The 20,280-nt window shown below is 46.2% G+C and overlaps 1 protein-coding gene across 1 annotated transcript in view; it reads right to left on the reverse strand.

Moving 5' to 3' along the window:
• CCSER2 (coiled-coil serine rich protein 2) overlaps positions 1 to 20,280 on the reverse strand; it is a 325,691-nt gene that overhangs the window by 251,331 nt on the left and 54,080 nt on the right. The gene's annotated exons all lie outside the window — the stretch shown is intronic.

Consider the following 20,280-nt stretch of genomic DNA (forward strand, 5'->3'; position numbering starts at 1 on the left):
TACACTCCAGCCCATCCATATCTATTCATTCACAATCAGGGCGTAGACCGTAGAAGTCTGCCCAGCACTGGTTTTGCTTCCCAATTACTGCTGTTGCCATCCAATCTCCAATGATCCATTCCTTCTAAACAGGATTCCTTTGAGTTTATCCCGCTCATGTTTCAATTCCACTACCGATTTCATCTCCACCACCTCACGCAGGAGGGCATTCCATGTATTCACCACCCTTCCCATGAAAAAATACTTCCTGACTTAACTCTTGAGTCTGCCCCCCTTCAACCTCAATTCATGTCCTCTAGGTCTATCACCTTCCTGTCTCTGGAAAAGGTTTGTTTGCAGATTAATACCTCATTTCTCCTTTCCTCCAAGGTATATATGTTCAGGTCGGCAAGTCTCTCCTCATACAGTTTGCAACGCAAATCCCATACATTTTTGTAGCTTTTCTTTACACCGCTTCCAGTCTTTTTACATCTTTAGCAATATACAAGCCTCCATAACTGAACACAATACTTTTGTGGGGCCTCACCAACGACTTGTAGAGGGGCATCAACACCTCCTTTCTTCTGCTGGTTATACCCCTCTCTACACAGCCTAGCATCCTTCTGGCCATGGCCGTCACCTTGTTACATTGTTTCTTCACCTTCAGATCTTTGGACACCAACACCCCAAGGTCTCTATTCCACGTCAAGCTTACTAATCTCTACCCTCCTATTCGGTATCTCTCTTTCGAGTCTCTGCATTTCTTGGCATTAAATTTTAGCTATCAACAACATAATTACTGAGTTGTGCCAAATTTTCATTTTATTGTATTAATCTACTATTTTTTTTTGTTACATTTGTACCCCCGCGCTTTCCCACTCATGGCAGGCTCAATGTGGCTTACATGGGGCAATGGAGGGTTAAGTGACTTGCCCAGAGTCACAAGGAGCTGCCTGTGCCTGAAGTGGGAATCAAACTCAGTTCCTCAGTTCCCCAGGACCAAAGTCCACCACCCTAACCACTAGGCCACTCCTCCACTCTCAAAAGAAACCTTAACATCTGAATATTCTAAAACTTACTAGCTGATTACTAACTAAAGTGCTAATTTTGTGATTAGTACTCAGTATTAGGTGAATTGTTGATGACAAAAGCTTTTTGGGAATCACATGTTGCAGATGTTTGGTATGCTGGTTTAGGGGAGGTGTCACAATAAACAGCGTTACACTGGACCAAGCTTGATGAAAAATAGTAATCTACTTACATCGGAGGAAAATCAATATAAGAAGTTAGATCGAAAAACAGCAATCCACAGCACAGGAGCAAGTCTGCCACCTAAAGCTAAGTTTAATTCATTTTTACATGTTTGCAAGGTTATATATGCAAGATGGACTGTTGATCAATATAAAGCATATAATGGTAGGCAGGGATGGACTCTGGTGCTATGATGGGTGGATGGTGGTATTACATATAATATGACTTTGGTCAAGTGTAATGCACCTAATACTGAGCACTAATCACAAAATTAACACTTTAGTTAGTAATCAGCTAGTAAGTTTTGGAATATTCAGATATTAGCTAAGGTTTCTTTTGAATAGTAGATTAAATTTTAACTGCCAAACCCTCAACCATTCTTCTAATGTTTGGAGATCCCTTCTCATTGTTTCTACTTCTTCCTGGGTATAAGAACATAAGAACATAAGCACCGCCATACTGGGAAAAGACCAAGGGTCCATCAAGCCTAGCATCCTGTCTCCGACAGTGGCCAATCCAGGCTTCAAGAACCCAGCAAAACCCAGGAAAAAAAAAATTTAATTTTTAATAATGTTCAATGGACTTTTCCCTCAGGAATCTGTCCAAACCCCCTTTAAACTCTATTGGCTATCTTCATGTCATCCACAAAACGGCAAACCTTTCCTTCCAACCCTTCAGCAATATCTCCCACAAATATATTAAACAGAATTGGCCCCAGCACTGACCCCTGAGGAACTCCACTGCTCACCTTCCTTTCCTCCAAGCGGGTTTCATTTACCACCACCCTGTGCCACCTGTCGGTCAACCAGTTTCCTATCCAGTTCACCACTTTTGGTCCTAAGTTCAGCCCTTTCAACTTATTCACAAGTCTTCTGTGGGGGACTGTATCAAAGGCTTTGCTGAAATCCAAGTAGATTACATCTAGCGCACGTCCTTCATCCAGTTCTTTGGTCACCCAGTCAAAGAACTCAATGAGATTCGTTTGGCAGGCTTTTCCTTTAGTAAAGCCATGTTGCCTTGGGTCCTGTAACCCATTGGCTTCTAGAAAGTTAACTATCTTTTCTTTCAGGAGCGACTCCATTATTTTTCTTACCACCGACGTGAGACTTACCGGTCTGTAGTTTCCCACTTCTTCTCTGTCTCCACTTTTGTGAAGAGGGATCACATCCACTTGTCTACAATCTCGCAGAACCTCTCTCATCTCTAAAGATCTATTAAATAAACCTTTAAGAGGTCCCGCCAGGATCTCTCTGAGCTCCCTCAGTATCCTGGGATGTATCCCATCCAGCCCCATAGCTTTGTCCACCTTCACATTCTCAAGCTGTTTATAAACTCTTTCTTCTGTATATGGCACAGTATCCACTCCATTCCCAGATATTCCCTCGGCAGCCAACCACGGTCCTTCTCCAGGATTTTTCTCTGTGTATACTGAAGAGAAGTAATTGTTTAGTATGTTCACTTTATCCTCATCACACTCCACATTGCAATTCTTATTGTTTTTCAGTCTTGCAATTCCATTCCTATCTTTTCTCCTTTCTCCAATATATCTGAAAAAGGTCATCACCTCTCTTTACACCTTTAGTCATTTTTTCTTGTGCTTTCGCTAGCCTTATTTCCCTCTTCGCTTCTTTGAATTTAATCCAATAATTTTTTCTGTGATACTTTCGTAGTGTTCTTTTGTATTTCTTGAACAAAGCTTCTTTTGCTCTTATTTTTTTCAGCTACTTGTTTGAAGAACCATATAGGCTTCCTGTTTCTCTTGTTTTTGATTACTTTTATAGCAGCCTATAGCTTTGACCAATGATTTTCCACTTCTCCTACGTCTTCCCATGTCAACAGCTCCTTCTTCAAGTATTCTCCCATTTTATCAAAATCAGTATATCTGAAATCCAGTGCTTTTGAGTTTTATGCGTCCGCACTCTGCTTTGGCCCTAATATCAAACCATATTGTGGGATGATCACTATTACATAGGTGGGTACCTACCCGGATACTGGAAACAAATCCTCCATTCATGCGCACTAGGATCCAGCATTAACCCTTCCCTCTTGGGTTCTGTCACCATTGGTCTGAGCAAGGCACTTTGACAGGCATCCACAATCTTCCTACTTCTTTCCAATTTTGCAGATAGGATGTTCCAATCTACATCAAACAAGTTGAAGTCTCTCAACAGTAGCACTTCCCCTTTCATACCAATCTTTTGAATATCTTCTAAGGCGGGAACTCGACAATGCTGCGATCCCATCTGGGAGTTCATCAGATGACATAGGGGCTGAAATTGAGCCTACCCCACTGCTAATACATCAACAGGAGCCATCAGTAGTGCTCAGCCACCAGCTCCCACATGCACTGCACCACACTGAAGCTCGCCAGGCATTGCAGCTGCTGTAGGCATAAACACTTTCCCTCCAGACTCAGACCCTAAAATGCTCACACCACCCAAGGAAGTCCCCGGCTGTTTGAGTTCAGTTCTGGTCGCCATATCTCAAAAAAGATATAGCGGGAATTCAAAAAGGTTCAAAGAAGAAGAATCAAAATGATAAAGGGGATGGAACTCCTCCCATATAAGGAAAGGCTAAAGAGGTTAGGGTTCTTCAGCTTGGAAAAGAGAAGGCTGGGAGGATATGATTGAGGCCTACAAAATCCTGAAAAGTGAATCCATTTTTCACTCTTTCAAAAAGTACAAAGACCAGAGGACACTGAAATTACATGGAAATACTTTTTAAAACAAATAGGAGGAAACAATTTTTCACTCAAAGAATAGTTAAGCTCTGGAACTCGTTACTGGAGGATGTGGTAACAGCAGTTAACGCAGAGTCGGTAGTGGGAGGCGGGGCTAGTGCTGGGCAGACTTCTACGGTCTGTGCCCTGAAAATGGCAGATAAAAATCTAAGATTGATGAAATAATTATGCATCACTGTTTATTTTTGAGACCCGGGACTTCGCTTTACCTTCTGATCTGACAATGAGATTGAGACTGCGACACTACTCCGCCCCCTCAAAATCCACCTATGCTAAGTAGCCATTATTTTCTATATATCATTTTCGTATATATTTTTTTGAAATCACTGTAGCACTGGAGTGCTGTGTTTAGGTTGGAGGCAGGTTTTCAATAGATAAAAATCAAGGTCAGGTATACACATAAAGTAGCACATATGAGTTTATCTTATTGGGCAGACTGGGTGAACCGTACAGGTCTTTCTCTGCCGTCATCTACTATGTATCTGGGTTTAAAAAAGGTTTGGAAAATTTCCTGGAGGAAAAGTCCATAGTTTGCTATTGAGATGGACATGGAGCAAGCCACTGCTTGCCCCTGAATTGGTAGCATGGAATATTGCTACTATTTTGTTTACTGCCAGATAGTTGTGACCTGTACTGGCAACTGTTGGAAGCAGGATATTGGCTAGATGGACCATTGGGCTGACTCTGTATGGTTATTCTTATGCTGCCTCTCTTGAGTGGCCACAAGTGCCACTCCCCACTGGGCTGCTTTCAGTGTCTTGTATGTGTGTGGGTTTTTTTTTATATATATACAACTCTATTCCCCCAACAGCAGCAAACGAAATAAAACTAAACAACCAATTAGTTTTAAAAAAGTGGGATGGGGGTTGTTTTTTTTTTAAAGTTGTAGGGCTGCACAGGAGGAGGAAGAACCTGTCACCCTTCCCCTAGACTCTGCCTACTGGCAGAGGCGTGGACCTCTGTCAATAAGCTGTACTGAGTGAGAGCCTGTGAGCTAAGGCTCAGGGTGTGGAGGAACAAACCAATCAGGGAAAGGACAGTAGCCAGAACACTTATTGCTTATGTGTTGCTCTGGGGTTATCAGTTATGCAGGCTTATCAAAACGCACAATTTCATGCCATACAGATAGTACAAAGATCACTGTATTTGTCAAACATTTAACTCTCAATAACATGTAGCTAACATAAGCAACTAACGCCAGCTGGTACTTCAGAGACACAAATATGATTCAATGTCTAATAAAGTGCTTCATCAGCAGGCAAACAGAGAATTTCGACATGAGGTGGAAGGGAACATAACTACTCAAACATAATTTTTTGACCCCCTGGTATTAGTTTGTCCAGCAAAGATTTGTGATATACTGATGCAGTATGACAAAGGAAGCCAGTATTACAGGGCCTTAAAGTTAAGAGTCAGGTGATTAAAGTAAATTATTATGAAGAAAGAATCAAACTGGGGATAGGAAAACTAAATTTCATGCCAGCTGCTGAAGACAGGCTGTTCGGTACAGAACTATACTGCTGTAGTATCTCAGATATTGATCCATGAAGCAAAAAGCAGCTTTTCAGCAGATGTCAGTAATATGAGCATTATCTAGCTTAACTCAAATCTCTATGATTTTTTTTCCCTGGGTGAATAGGTCTGTATTACGAGTATATGAAGGACAGGACAAATTTGCCTCACATGATACATTAGCTTTCATTTCACTTGAAAAATTCTGGGAGTCCATGCCTTACCAAGCCATTAGTAGAGAGAGGTTACCATTTGTAGTACAATTCAAGGCCACTATTTCATGAGCTAGAAAAGTATTATGGATATTGCATAGATAATGAATATTCATCCACTGCTCTGCTTCCATGGTAAGTAACAGCTCTGCTGAGATCCATGAAGCAGAAGGGTAGATGAGAAGTTGTAAACTCAGCATATCAAATTTTCTCACCAGAAGTTCCATTCTTCCTCTTATCACACATTTAAAAAGCACCTCTGAAAAGCAATAGCCTAATGGGAACACAGAAAGTAGGCTAGCAGTTGAACTCATTCAGAAACATTAGAACAGAAGAAACACGCTTTATGTAAAATTAATGAAATAAGTGTTTACTAATTTTGAAGATTAAATAGGATTGAAGTTTAAAAACACACACACACACACTCCCACCCCCATAAAAAAAACCCTCAGCATTAAGGTTTTACTTTACTTCCAATGCTGAAAGAAAATGAGATACATAGTGCAAAATAGTTAAAATTGTGCACTAATGGGGTAATGAACTGTGCTAAGCTTATAGTGGTTATTTCTCCTTAACACATTTTCTGTGTGATAAATATTTCTGATGTAGCAAACGTTTTAGCACACAAAAATCCTGTGCTGCACTGTGTTAAGTGTACTTTTACTTTATGTAAAGTATATATTCTGTGCTAACCTGTAAATAATTTTTTACTTTCCATTAATTTCAATGGAAGTCAAAAGGCCACACACAAAAAAAAAATCATACTAGCTGAGTATATCCCTTGGACTGAGTTGAGAACCCCTGTGTTAAAGGGAAAACACTTTTTTTTTCTTCCAAAACCCATGCTTCTGTGTCTATATAACTATTAGACACAAATAAAGGTTAATTGAAAAATAAATCTGCCCAAAAGTTTAGGTAATACATTTTTATTAAACTAACTTAATATGTGTGAAGCCCGATTTTGTATAGGTTGTCTAGATAGGAAATAGCCATCTAAGGGAGGCCACTCACAAAGCAGTGTGTTCTACAAAACGTTCACTCAACATGGAGCCTTTCGTAAAATATCTATAAAGCTGCAGAAAATGGCTATGTACTTTGTGACATGTACTGTTCTATCTTACAAAGAAACATTAAAAAATAAAAAAGAGCTGCATCACTCACGGCTCTGCATGTGTACATATTTAAGTCATAGTTTGAAATGTGCATCAGGAGCATAGCAAGTCCAGCACACGCCCTGTGCGACACACCCCCAAACACTGCTGCCACACCCCACCCCGCCCACTTTGCAAGGGAAGCAATTTTCACGCCCCAGCTTCCCTTGCGCCTTGTGTAGCTGCACTGCCTGGACATAGCTTGCTATGGCCCTGAAGTGAATGTCCAAGGGGAGCCAATTATAGAGGCAAGCTGTAAAACTCACAGCTTGGATTTCTGAAGTGATTTTCAATGCCAGAAAGATAAGCACAACTGCCCCCTCAATTACTTTTTCAAATCCCAGATGCAAACCAGTGGTTAGCCAACACTTATGGGTGACCAGGAGCAGGTACAAAAGCCAATGAGGAAAACTTGAGAGAGAAAGGCATTCCCATTGCAAATTAGGAAACACACATACTTTTTAGGAGTGGCCAAACACACCTCCTTCAAACCTGTGCAAGCCAAAAGTATGCATGTGTAAATAGTGGCTTTTCTAAAAACATTAAATTACAGACAAATCTTTACACAGGCAAATAGTTAACCACCCTTCTAAAATGACCCTCTTGACTAGTTTTTGGGAGCTAAAAACACTTCTCTTAAGTCACAAGACGAGGGGTAGGTTAGCTCCCAAAAGCTAGTAAAAAATGTGTTAATAGAAATAAAGGTATCAACTTATATTATATAATTAGATATAGATACAGATGTAAATATACACACACATACATACTGTGCATTCAATAGACTAACACAGTAAACACATTGTTCTATATCATTATTATTCACAGTACATTCTAGGAAACTTTCTATAGCCTTGGCTGGTCTCCAACCTGTGTCTTCCACCTGCTCTTCCATCCTTCTCAACAGTATCCAGCCTGACAGATACTGTAATGTGAGCAGATCTCTAACTGGCACACAATTATCAGGGGAGAAACAGTAGAAGGTAGTCTGGTGGGGGGGAGGTGGAAATTAAGAGCAACTGTGAAATGCAGACTTTGCACAGAATTCCCCTCCTGTGTACTTGCCCATACAGAAATCTGCCCCCCCCCCCCCCAAAAAAAAAAAAAAAAATCACAGTAAGAGGAGGAAGAAAGCAGCTGCACATCAGGCCACATTCTCCTCCTTTGCATTGCTAGGACTGACTGCTGTTTTGAACCAGGAAGACAATGTATAGCAGCTCCATGGTTAAAATCAGAAATCCATTCCATTTTGGAAGAGCCCCATACCTCACTTTTTGTTCCTTATCCATAAAAATAGCTCTAGTAATCATTTTTATTGTATTATAAACTAGGCTAAGAAAATTCTATTGTTAACTCAGATCTACAAATCCAGTTAAACCAAATTATGAAAGGACTAGAACTAGAGCAGTACCAAATATTTATATTCGGCCAAATAATTTAAATTCCAAAAGAAATAATCCGGGGCTCTACTGTGCTAAATACTACTAAAATAAACACTTGATCTCTGATTTCACATTGCTTCTTTTATAATTTATGTTAAAAGCTCAATGCCATACCTTCAAGAAATTTTAGAGATTCCTCTGTCTAATTTACCTCCATTTAACCAGGTTTATTATGCTTCTCAAAAGGATTTACCTCAACAAAATAAAGACTCTTTGGACTTAACAGAATTTCTGGAGACTTCTGAATTAGAACAGGTACAACCTGCAACATTAATAGCAACAGTTGCTTTAACACCGGATAAGCAGTGGCTTTTTCGTTTGTTTTTCAAGAACAGAGTTAAATTATTTCTGGGATTGAGAATTAACATGTTTCCTGATGTTGCAAAAGAAACCCAGAAGCGCCGGAAACAATTTTTGTTACTAAAACCTGCAGTTCTCCAGTTAGGAGGCATTTTCCATCTGAGGTTTCCCTGTAAATGTATCATACGATACGAGTTATCTAAATATGTCTTTATGGACCCTCCGCAATTGTCCTCCCTTCATAACATCTAAAAGAGCTGGAGGTTCAAGTTACATTTAATTTCTTTGTCTCCTCTAGGTGCAACACAACCTATCATATATTTTCTTTATTTTACTATTCTTGCCTGTCTTTGTGAAAATCTTGGATTCACATTATAGTGGACTTGAGTGTTGAAAATTCTTTATATATATATTTCTTAATGGCTGTTTAGTCAAATTGAATAATTGTATAAACACTTTTCTGATCAAGAGTGTAACCTTGAAAATGTTGGAAAAATTGAAAAAAATTTAAAAAACAAAAAAGCTCAATGCCCATTATTCATATTCGGCGGAATAATATTTGTCATTATTCATATTCGGCCAAATAGTAAAATATGCTATTCGGTGCAGGTCTAATTGGAATCCAGCTTTCCAGCAGTAAAACATAGATACATTAATCTACTGTCTTATCTGGACCACATTTTTTTGGTATCCAATATGCTGACTGGTGGTGGTGGCACAGAAGCGTTAGTTCTGAAAATTATGTTATGTTTTCCTGAACTAGTGATTTGGCACTCGTCAGGTTAAATATGCATACTGTATTAAACCCAACAGTACTTTTTGCAAATGTAAATTAATGCAAAGACCTGTCGTCACAATTATATTCAAAAGACAATGAGATGTGTCAGCAGTTCATGTCTTTTGAATATAATATCCAACATATTTTAGTATTTAAACCAGTAAATGATTAAGATAATCAATGAAAAGATAGCTTTATAGAGCAATCCCTCGGATTACAACTGAGCTGGCCCATTTTCTCTTTCAAAAACAAAAAGATGGAATTCTACATGAGACAGTGTGAGCATATTTAAAGTGCAACTGTATAATGCTTTTTCCATATGTATGCAGAAAAGGGCTTCTAAACTGTACACCTGTAAACACGTGTAAAATGTAGGCACACATAAAGTGTGCCTACTTTTATTCAATCTGCAGACAGGCTTGACAAAATTCATGTTACTCCTGGGAAAAATTCTACACAACTGCACAATGCAGAATTTTGTGCGATTCCCCACCTGACCTGAATTCTGCACAGGAACCAGCATCAGCTGCTTTCCTTAATCTCTCTCCCCTGCAAAGATCACATGGCAAGAGGAGATGGTAGTGAGTGCTCCGCATCAGGCCACCTCCTCCTCCATTGTCCTAGACCAGGGCCGTGCCTAGGGTCTCTGGCGCCCCCCCTGCAGACTATCAATTGGCGCCCCCCCCCCCCCCCCCCCCCATGAAAATGATCGCTCACCACTTGCCACACTGAAAGGAATTGTCAGCAATATTCTTAGAAACAAATTGGTATACATTGCAAAATAAGATAGCAGATGTAAATTCTCAAAGTGGACATATTCCAAATGCTAAAATGAAAATAAAATGATTTTTTTTCTACCTTTGTTGTCTGGTGACTTTCTTTTTTCAATCATGCTGGTCCAGTATCTGATTCTGCTGCTATCTGTCCTCTTAACTCCATTTCCAGGGCTTCCTTTCCATTTATTTCTTTACTTTTCTCCTTTCTTCTTCATTTCTTGCTCTATATCCATTTCCAGCAATTTCTCCTCTCTCCCTGGGTCCTGCCCTCCCATCCATGTCCATTCTTGTCCCTCTCTGCCCTTCCCTCCTCCATCCATAGCCAGCAATCCTCCTCTCTCCCCTCCCCTCCATTTCCAGCAATTTGTCCTCTCCCTGGGCCCCCATGTCCATCCTTGTCCCTCTCTGCCCTTCCCTCCTCCATCCATAGCCAGCAATCCTCTCTCCCCTCCCCTTCCAGCAATTTGTCCTCTCCCTGGGCCCTGCCCTCCCATCGATGCCTCTCTGCCCTCCCATCCATGCCTCTCTGCCCTTCCCTCCGCGCCCTGGGGCCTTTAAATCTTTTACTTCTGGTCGCAGCAGCGTCAATGAAAGCGGAGCGCTGCCGACATCTCCCTTCCCTTTGCGCTCTTGGTTCCCTCAGTGTCCGCCTTCTTCTGACGTCAGAAGAAGGCGGGACACTGAGGGAACCAACGAGTGCAAGGGAAGGGAGACGTCGGCAGCAGTGGCGTAGCTAGGGTAGTTGACACCCGGGGCCGGTCATTTTTTTAACACCCCCCCCCCCCCAAATCCAGTACTAGGCATACCGAGAATACAAAACACGACCTATAGAGCAATTTTACCATACCATAAGCAGTCGTTTCTATGAGTCACACAAGGAAAAGGAAAGCATCTTAAGCACTACAGTGAGCACTAGAACATCAATTCACCTATTGTAAAACGAAACCAGACAGAAGGTAAAATTATGTATAATCATACCTGATAATTTTCTTTCCATTAATCATAGCTGATCAATCCATAGACTGGTGGGTTGTGTCCATCTACCAGCAGGTGGAGATAGAGAGCAAACTTTTGCCTCCCTATATGTGGTCATGTGCTGCCGGAAACTCCTCAGTATGTCGATATCAAAGCTCCATCCGCAGGACTCAGCACTTAGAGAATTACACCCACGAAGGGACACTCTGCCCAGCTCACCACCGCCGAAACGGGGGAGGGGAATTAACCCAGCTCATCCCCACACAAGTGGGGGAGGGGAATCCGTCCAGCTCATCCCCGCGGAGCGGGGGAGGGACACCACACCCGCCGATGCGGGGGGATCTGGCTTATCCTGCAACCGCAACCGCGGGAGGAGCTGACTGACCCTAACACCGCCGAAGCGGGAGGGGTACAAAGCTGCCCTACAGCCGCACGAAGCGGGAGGGAGTGCCGGCAGAATTTATGTCTCAATCCAGCCCCGTAAAACGGAGGGGAGAGGAATGCAGCAGCTCACTGTAACACAAACTCGTCTCAACTCTTGAAGAATCCAAGTGAAAGAAGAACTTGAACACGAAGTCCTCCTGAAGTAACTGAAGGCTAAACTTGAACCTAAAATTCAACCAGAATATAAACAGTACAGATATCTGGGAGGGGCTATGGATTGATCAGCTATGATTAATGGAAAGAAAATTATCAGGTATGATTATACATAATTTTACCTTCCATATCATCAAGCTGATCAATCCATAGACTGGTGGGATGTACCGAAGCAGTACTCACCCAGGGCGGGACATAGAAATCCCTGACCTCAACACTGAAGCTCCAAACCGGGCCTCCGCCCGTGCAGCCACAGTCAAACGGTAATGCTTGGAGAATGTATGAGCCGAAGCCCAAGTTGCCGCCTTGCATATCTCTTCCAAGGAGACGGATCCGGCCTCTGCCATCGAGGCCGCCTGAGCTCTCGTGGAGTGAGCCTTCAGCTGGATAGGCGGCACCTTCCCCGCGGCCACATAAGCCGCTGCAATGGCTTCCTTGACCCATCTTGCCACTGTAGGCTTAGCAGCCTGCAGATCCTTACTAGGACCTGCAAACAGGACAAACAGATGATCCGATTTCCGGAAATCATTGGTCACTTCCAAGTATCTGATGATGACTCGTCTCACATCCAGATATTTAAGAGCAGAGTACTCCTCTGGGTAGTCCTCCCTACGAAAGGAAGGGAGACAGAGCTGCTGATTCACATGGAAGCGAGAACCAATCTTGGGCAGGAAGGAAGGCACTGTGCGAATAGTCACTCCTGCCTCAGTGAACTGCAGAAAAGGCTCTCGACATGAGAGTGCCTGGAGCTCGGAAACTCTTCTGGCTGAAGTGATAGCCACCAAAAAGACTGCTTTCAACGTCAGGTCTTTCAGAGATGCCCTCGACAAGGGTTCCAAAGGCGGCTTCTGCAATGCTCTTAGCACCAGGTTGAGATTCCATGCAGGCACCACTGAGTGCAGAGGAGGGCGCAGGTGATTAACTCCCTTGAGAAAGCGCACCACATCTGGCTGCGAAGCCAGGGAAGCACCCTTCAGGCGGCCCCTGAAGCAAGCCAGAGCCGCTACCTGGACTTTAAGGGAACTGAGCGACAGGCCTTTCTCCAGACCTTCTTGCAGGAACGCCAACACTGAAGAAATTGGAGCAGTGAAGGGAGAAAGTGAGCCTGCTTCACACCATGCTGCAAAGATACGCCAAACCCTGGCGTAAGCAGTAGAAGTAGAGCGCTTCCTCGCTCTCAGCATAGTGGCGATGACCTTGTCTGAGAAGCCCTTCTTCCTCAGACGCTGCCGCTCAATAGCCAGGCCGTAAGACCAAAGGGAGAGGGATCCTCCATCACCACGGGACCCTGATGTAACAGGCCCTGCTCCACTGACAGCCGCAGAGGATCGTCGACTGAGAGCCTGAACAAGTCCGCATACCAGGGACGTCTGGGCCAATCCGGACCCACCAGGATTACCCTGCCGGGATGCTTTGCCACCCGGTCTAGCACCCTGCCCAACATGGGCCAGGGCGGGAACACATAGAGGAGCTCTTGTGTCGGCCACTGTTGGAGAAGAGCATCTACTCCCAGGGATCGAGGGTCCCGTCCTCTGCTGAAAAAGCGCGGCACTTGGCAATTGGCCGATGACGCCATCAGATCTAGGCTCGGCTGGCCCCAGCGCTTCGTGATGTCCAAGAACGCCTGAGCAGATAGCTGCCACTCTCCGGGCTCCAAGGTATGGCGACTGAGAAAGTCCGCCTTGACATTCATGACTCCGGCAATGTGGGCCGCTGAAAGCTGCTCCAGGTTCGCTTCCGCCCACTGGCAAAGATTCATAGCCTCCTTGGCTAGAGGGGCGCTCTTGGTACCTCCCTGGCGGTTGACATAGGCCACAGCCGTGGCATTGTCCGACAGGACCCGTACAGGCTTCAACACCAGTACCGGGATGAACTCCAATAACACCAACCGAATGGCTCTGAGTTCCAGGAGGTTGATAGACCACTTGCCTCTGCAGGAGACTAGAGCCCCTGCGCTGTCCTTCCCAAGCAGTGGGCTCCCCAGCCCATCAAAGAGGCGTCTGTCGTGACGACAATCCACTCCGGGGTCACCAGAGGCAATCCTGCAGACAACTTGTCTGTCTGCGTCCACCAGCTCAGCGCCTTGCGCACTGCTGGGTCCACGGGAAGGCGCACAGCATAATCCTCCGACATCGGAGTCCAGCGCAGCAGCAGAGATAGCTGTAGTGGTCTCATATGAGCCCTGGCCCAGGGCACTACTTCCATCGTGGCCGTCATAGAGCCCAACAGCTGCACATAGTCCCAAGCCCGAATAGGAGAGGCTACTAGGAACTAGTCCACCTGAGCCTGAAGCTTGACAATCCGATTGTCTGGCAGGAACACTCTGCCCACTTGGGTGTCGAATCGAACTCCCAGATACACCAGGGACTGAGTCGGGCGCAGCTGGCTCTTCTTCCAGTTGATGATCCATCCCAGGGAGCTCAAAAGAGCAACTACCCGGTCCATAGCTTTGCCGCACTCTGCATAAGAGGGGGCTCGGATCAACCAGTCGTCCAGATAAGGATGGACTTGTACTCCTTCCTTTAGCAGGAAGGCCGCTATGACCCCCATTACTTTGGAAAAGGTCCGCGGAGCAGTAGCCAACCCGAAAGGGAGGGCTCTGAACTGGAAGTGTCGTCTCAGGACTGTAAAACGCAGAAAGCGTTGGAGAGGAGGCCAGATGGGAATATGCAGGTACGCTTCCTTGATGTCCAAGGAAGCCAAGAACTCTCCTGCCTTCACTGCCGCTATAACAGAGCGGAGAGTCTCCATGCGAAAGTGCCTCACTTTCCAGGCCCGATTGACCCCTTTGAGGTCGAGGATAGGCCGGACAGAACCTCCTTTCTTTGGAACCACAAAGTAAATGGAGTAACGTCCCTTGCCAATCTGATTTTTTGGCACCGGAACGACCGCACCCAGGCGGATCAGGTTGTCCAAGGTCTGCTGCACTACCACAGCTTGACCGGAGACTTGCAGGGAGAGAGTACAAACCCGTCTCTTAAGGGTTGGCAGAACTCTAGCTTGTAGCCGTCTCTGATGACTTCCAGCACCCACGCGTCTGAAGTTATAGTGGTCCACTCGCCCAGAAACGAGGACAGCCGTCCTCCAATCTGCACTGGGGCGTGGACCAAGGCCCCGTCATTGGGTACGAGACCCTGGGGGAGGACCGGAGGGAGCACCTCCGGGACGGCGGTCTCTGCGAAAGGAATGCTGCTTGGGGGAGAAATTCCTCTTGAAGGAAGAGGGGGCAGAGGAACCCGACTTGCCCGGGCGGTACCGATGGGCTTCCTGCAACCGTCCTCTGGAGGTATCGGGACGAGTACTAACCCGAGCCCTGACCTCTGGTAATTTCTTGCCCTTAGACGTGCCGAGATCGGCCACGATTTTGTCCAGCTCGACCCCAAAGAGCAGCTTGCCTTTAAAAGGCAATCTAGCCAGGCGGGATTTAGAGGCGTGGTCAGCAGACCAATGTTTCAGCCAAAGCCACCGCCGCGCAGAGACTGTCTGAGCCATGCCTTTAGCTGAGGCTCTCCAGACATCATACAGCAAGTCTGCCAAATAGGCTAAGCCCGATTCCAGGGCCGGCCAATCAGCCCTCAAGGAATGATCCGAGGGGGAAGCCCGCTGCACCATAGTCCGGCACGCCCTGGCCACATAGGAGCCGCAAACTGAGGCCTGCAAACTTAAAGCAGCTGCCTCAAAGGACGACCTTAAGGCCGCCTCCAATCTTCTGTCTTGGGCGTCCTTTAGGGCCGTGCCACCTTCCACCGGCAACGCCGTTTTCTTAGTCACCGCAGTGATTAAAGAATCCACGGTAGGCCACAGATAGGCCTCACGTTCACTCACAGCCAAAGGATAGAGGCGGGACATAGCCCTAGCCACTTTAAGGCTCGTTTCCGGGACATCCCATTGAGCCGCAATTAAGGTGTGCATGGCATCATGCACGTGGAAGGTTCTAGGCGGGCGCTTCGTCCCCAGCATAATGGCAGAGCCAACAGGGGCTGAGGGAGAGACGTCCTCCGGAGAGGAAATCTTCAAAGTGTCCATGGCCTGTAACAACAGGTTGGGCAAATCCTCTGGGCTAAAAGCCGCGCTGCAGAGGGGTCATCCGCTCCATCCGAGCGGGGATCTATCTCCTCCAAGGAATCCGCAAAGGATCGTTGGGAGACCTCAGACACGCTGCCCTCATCTACATCGGAGGAGACAAAAGTCCTCCAAGGCCTGGAAATCAACCCGAGGGCGTTTACCTCTGGGAACCTCAACCTCTTTATCAGAAGAGGGAGCAGGGGCAGCGTTTTGCATGAGGAAAGCCTGATGCAGCAGCAAAACAAACTCGGGGGAGAAACCCCCCAGACTGTGCACTTCCGCAGCCTGGGCAACAGCCCTAGACGCACTCTCAACCGGCGCTCGCAATAGCGGGGGAGAGACATGCTGCGCATCCAAAATGGCGTCCGGCGCGAAACTCCGTGAAGGAGCCGCGCGGGAAGAACGGCGCTTAACTTTAGCCGCTTTGTGCCGTCGCCCAAATTAAGGGCGTTCATGGCATTAATGTCTCCAACCTCAAGGGCGGCCCCGAAGAAGCCGTCCGAGCCGCGTGGCCGGCCAAGATGGCGGAGGCGAGGAGCGGGGGATGGGCGTTTATGGCGGGAAAAAACCGCCACGCCGGAGGAACGACCGGGACATTCATCGGTCACTAAACTATCACCCATCAAGGGCGAATCAGGTTGTAAAACCCCCGCATCCCCTCTAGAAGCGCTCCAGCGATCCGGGGAGCGACCCTTTGCGCCCTCGCCCTCCGACGCCATTGCCACGAGGAGAAGAATCGGGGAACCCCCTGCCCGCTATAAAAAGGTAAAATTACCTGCTTGCCGCTCCGAGCTGTAACGAACTGGTGTCCCAGTGAGTAGCTGCAATGAACGTTTAAAGAAACGTCGAATTAAACGCCTTTAAAGACGTTTAAAAATATTTTTTTTTTTTTTTTTTTTTTTTTTTTTAAACGGAGCCAGCGGGAGGGGGGAGAAAAGGAGGGACCTGGCACCACCAGGTTTGCACTTGCTCAAAAGAGCCCTCAACCCCAGGCCTCAACAAAACCTAAGGATTAGGCTTGGAGGCCTAGCCAGAGCTGCTGCTGTGTGTGACCACCACCTGCTGAGATAGAGAACATACTGAGGAGTTTCCGGCAGCACATGACCACATATAGGGAGGCAAAAGTTTGCTCTCTATCTCCACCTGCTGGTAGATGGACACAACCCACCAGTCTATGGATTGATCAGCTTGATGATATGGAATAGTACAGATCGTCGATCCTGCACAGTCAATGCCAACTGAAAGCCATGTCTTTTTCACAAACACAGATACACCCTAATCCACTATAGAATAAGTAATCATAAACTTTCTATTTAGACAAAAATTAAACTGAACCCCCAATGCCAGACTCTGCATACAATGCAACGCCACAGAAACAGAAAATGTCTCCTAGTACTGTGCAAAATATAAAGACAGCAGATGTAAATTTGAAAAAACTAACAAATACCAATCACCACTTTACAAATTAACAAATAGAAATAAAACAAATACAGAAAATAAAATAATACCATTTTATTGGACTAATACATTTAACTTCCAGAGGCCAAAATCTCCTTCCTCAGGTCAATACAGTATAGTGCTGTTACAGTATCCTATCCTGATCTGAGGAAGGGGGTTTTGTTCTCTGAAAGTTAAGTCAAAATGTATTAAAATTAGTCCAATAAAAAGATTACCTTATTTACATGTTCTATTTATACAGTGGGGGAAATAAGTATTTGATCCCTTGCTGATTTTGTAAGTTTGCCCACTGACAAAGACATGAGCAGCCCATAATTGAAGGGTAGGTTATTGGTAACAGTGAGAGATAGCACATCACAAATTAAATCCGGAAAATCACATTGTGGAAAGTATATGAATTTATTTGCATTCTGCAGAGGGAAATAAGTATTTGATCCCTCTGGCAAACAAGACCTAATACTTGGTGGCAAAACCCTTGTTGGCAAGCACAGCGGTCAGACGTCTTCTGTAGTTGATGATGAGGTTTGCACACATGTCAGGAGGAATTTTGGTCCACTCCTCTTTGCAGATCATCTCTAAATCATTAAGAGTTCTGGGCTGTCGCTTGGCAACTCGCAGCTTCAGCTCCCTCCATAAGTTTTCAATGGGATTAAGGTCTGGTGACTGGCTAGGCCACTCCATGACCCTAATGTGCTTCTTCCTGAGCCACTCCTTTGTTGCCTTGGCTGTATGTTTTGGGTCATTGTCGTGCTGGAAGACCCAGCCACGACCCATTTTTAAGGCCCTGGCGGAGGGAAGGAGGTTGTCACTCAGAATTGTACGGTACATGGCCCCATCCATTCTCCCATTGATGCGGTGAAGTAGTCCTGTGCCCTTAGCAGAGAAACACCCCCAAAACATAACACTTCCACCTCCATGCTTGACAGTGGGGACGGTGTTCTTTGGGTCATAGGCAGCATTTCTCTTCCTCCAAACACGGCGAGTTGAGTTCATGCCAAAGAGCTCAATTTTTGTCTCATCTGACCACAGCACCTTCTCCCAATCACTCTCGGCATCATCCAGGTGTTCACTGGCAAACTTCAGACGGGCCGTCACATGTGCCTTCCGGAGCAGGGGGACCTTGCGGGCACTGCAGGATTGCAATCCGTTATGTCGTAATGTGTTACCAATGGTTTTCGTGGTGACAGTGGTCCCAGCTGCCTTGAGATCATTGACAAGTTCCCCCCTTGTAGTTGTAGGCTGATTTCTAACCTTCCTCATGATCAAGGATACCCCACGAGGTGAGATTTTGCGTGGAGCCCCAGATCTTTGTCGATTGACAGTCATTTTGTACTTCTTCCATTTTCTTACTATGGCACCAACAGTTGTCTCCTTCTCGCCCAGCGTCTTACTGATGGTTTTGTAGCCCATTCCAGCCTTGTGCAGGTGTATGATCTTGTCCCTGACATCCTTAGACAGCTCCTTGCTCTTGGCCATTTTGTAGAGGTTAGAGTCTGACTGATTCACTGAGTCTGTGGACAGGTGTCTTTCATACAGGTGACCATTGCCGACAGCTGTCTGTCATGCAGGTAACGAGTTGATTTGGAGCATCTACCTGGTCTGTAGGGGCCAGATCTCTTACTGGTTGGTGGGGGATCAAATACTTATTTCCCTCTGCAGAATGCAAATAAATTCATATACTTTCCACAATGTGATTTTCCGGATTTAATTTGTGATGTGCTATCTCTCACTGTTACCAATAACCTACCCTTCAATTATGGGCTGCTCATGTCTTTGTCAGTGGGCAAACTTACAAAATCAGCAAGGGATCAAATACTTATTTCCCCCACTGTAAACATTTATTAACACAGCTAAAATACTATATCCTAAAGCAAAATAATAAAAATATATATTTACAGTTTGTTGTCTTTGGTTTCTGCTTTCCTCATCTTCTTTTCACCGTCTTCCTTCCATCCACATCTGCCCTCTATTTCTGCCCCTTCCATCCACCATCTGCCCCAGTCTGCCATCTCTCTCTCCCCCTTCCATCCACCATCTGCCCTCTCTCTCTCCTTTCCCTCCAGCATTTGCCCTCTATCTCTGCCCCTTCCATCCACTGTCTGCCCTTTCTCTCTGCTCCTTCGATTCACCATTTGCCCTCTCTCTTTCCCCCTCCCATCCATTCAGGGTCTGCCCTCCCTCTCACTCCCCATTCCATCCAGGATCTATCCCCCCTCTCTCAATGCCCCCTCTTTTCGGCTCCCAGTTCCCACCTGCGGCTGCCCCTAGTTCCAGATCCATTGATTCTCCCATCCACCTCTGCCCCAGGCATGACCCCATTCTCCCTCCTGCTCACTTTTCAGACCCCAGTTCCAGATCCATGCCCCTTCTCCCATCTGTCTCCCACCCAGTCCCTTCTGCCCATCCAAGTCCCCCTCACCCCATCTGTCTCCCACCCAGTCCCTTCTGCTATCCAAGTGCCCCCACCCTCACCCCATCTGTCTCCCACCCAGTCCCTTCTGCCCATCTGAGTCCCCCTCACCCCATCTGTCTCCCACCCAGTCCCTTCTGCTATCCAAGTGCCCCCACCCTCACCCCATTTGTCTCCCACCCAGTCCCTTCTGCTATCCATGTGCCCCCCCACCCTCACCCCATCTGTCTCCCACCCAGTCCCTTCTGCCCATCCGAGTCCCCCTCACCCCATCTGGCTCCCACCCAGTCCCTTCTTCTCTCCCAGTGCCCCCCACCCTCACCCCATCTGTCTCCCACCCAGTCCCTTCTGCCCATCCGAGTCCCCCTCACCCCATCTGGCTCCCACCCAGTCCCTTCTGCCCATCCGAGTCCCCCTCACCCCATCTGTCTCCCACCCAGTCCCTTCTGCTATCCAAGTGCCCCCCACCCTCACCCCATCTGTCTCCCACCCAGTCCCTTCTGCCCATCCGAGTCCCCCTCACCCCATCTGTCTCCCACCCAGTCCCTTCTGCTATCCGAGTCCCCCCCACCTTCACCCCATCTGTCCCCCACCCTCACCCTGCCTCGTCTTCTCCCTGCCACCCGGTCTTTAAAAA

This window comes from Microcaecilia unicolor, chromosome 5 (assembly GCF_901765095.1).
Source record: "Microcaecilia unicolor chromosome 5, aMicUni1.1, whole genome shotgun sequence".
Classification (NCBI taxonomy): domain Eukaryota; kingdom Metazoa; phylum Chordata; class Amphibia; order Gymnophiona; family Siphonopidae; genus Microcaecilia; species Microcaecilia unicolor.